The sequence below is a fragment of the Sinocyclocheilus grahami genome, unplaced genomic scaffold (assembly GCF_001515645.1).
Source record: "Sinocyclocheilus grahami isolate Dianchi unplaced genomic scaffold, SAMN03320097.WGS_v1.1 scaffold5950.1, whole genome shotgun sequence".
In the NCBI taxonomy this organism is placed as follows: Eukaryota; Metazoa; Chordata; class Actinopteri; order Cypriniformes; family Cyprinidae; genus Sinocyclocheilus; species Sinocyclocheilus grahami.
Window position 1 is genome coordinate 11,304 of NW_015510507.1, and position 697 is coordinate 12,000.

The window sequence follows — 697 nt, forward strand, 5'->3', positions numbered from 1 at the left end:
GTTGTTCTTCCTGAGTCTAGTCAAGTCACAGCTGATCGTCATGAGCCCAGTCAGGTTCCAGTTCATTATCATAAGTCAAGTTTAGTCACAGTTGATCATCACGAGTCTAGCCAAGGCACAGTTCATGATCATGAGTCTAGTCTAGTCACAGTTGTTCATCCTGAGTCTCGTCGAGTCACAACTGATATTCATGAGTCTCGTCAGGTCACAACTGATCGTCATGAGGCAAGTCAGGTCACAGTTGATCTTCATGAGTCTAGTCAAGTCACAGTAGTTATTCCTGAGTCCAGTCAAGTCGCAGCTGATCTGCCAGAGCCTCATTATGTCTCAGCTGTTCATCCAGAGCCTCGTCACGCCTCAGTTATTCATCCAGAATCTCGTTGCATCACAGCTGATCATCCAGAGTCATGTCACGTCCTGTCTGTCACACCCAGATTCTCAAGGTCAGCCCTTCGGTATCCCAGTCTGGTAGCCAGTGTGAGGGATACCCCGCTGGTGTCTGCACGCACCGCTGGTATCCCCAAACCCACTCACTCTCACTCATCTATTCATGAACTCATTCCCCTGTCTGCAGCACTTCCCATATGGGGGGTTGCTTTACGGTGTATCTGGGCCGCGTACTCCACCGCTGATCTGCTAGAAGCAGCGGCAGCGGCTACGACATCTCCAGAGGTGGCGGGTTACGCTGCAGAACCAC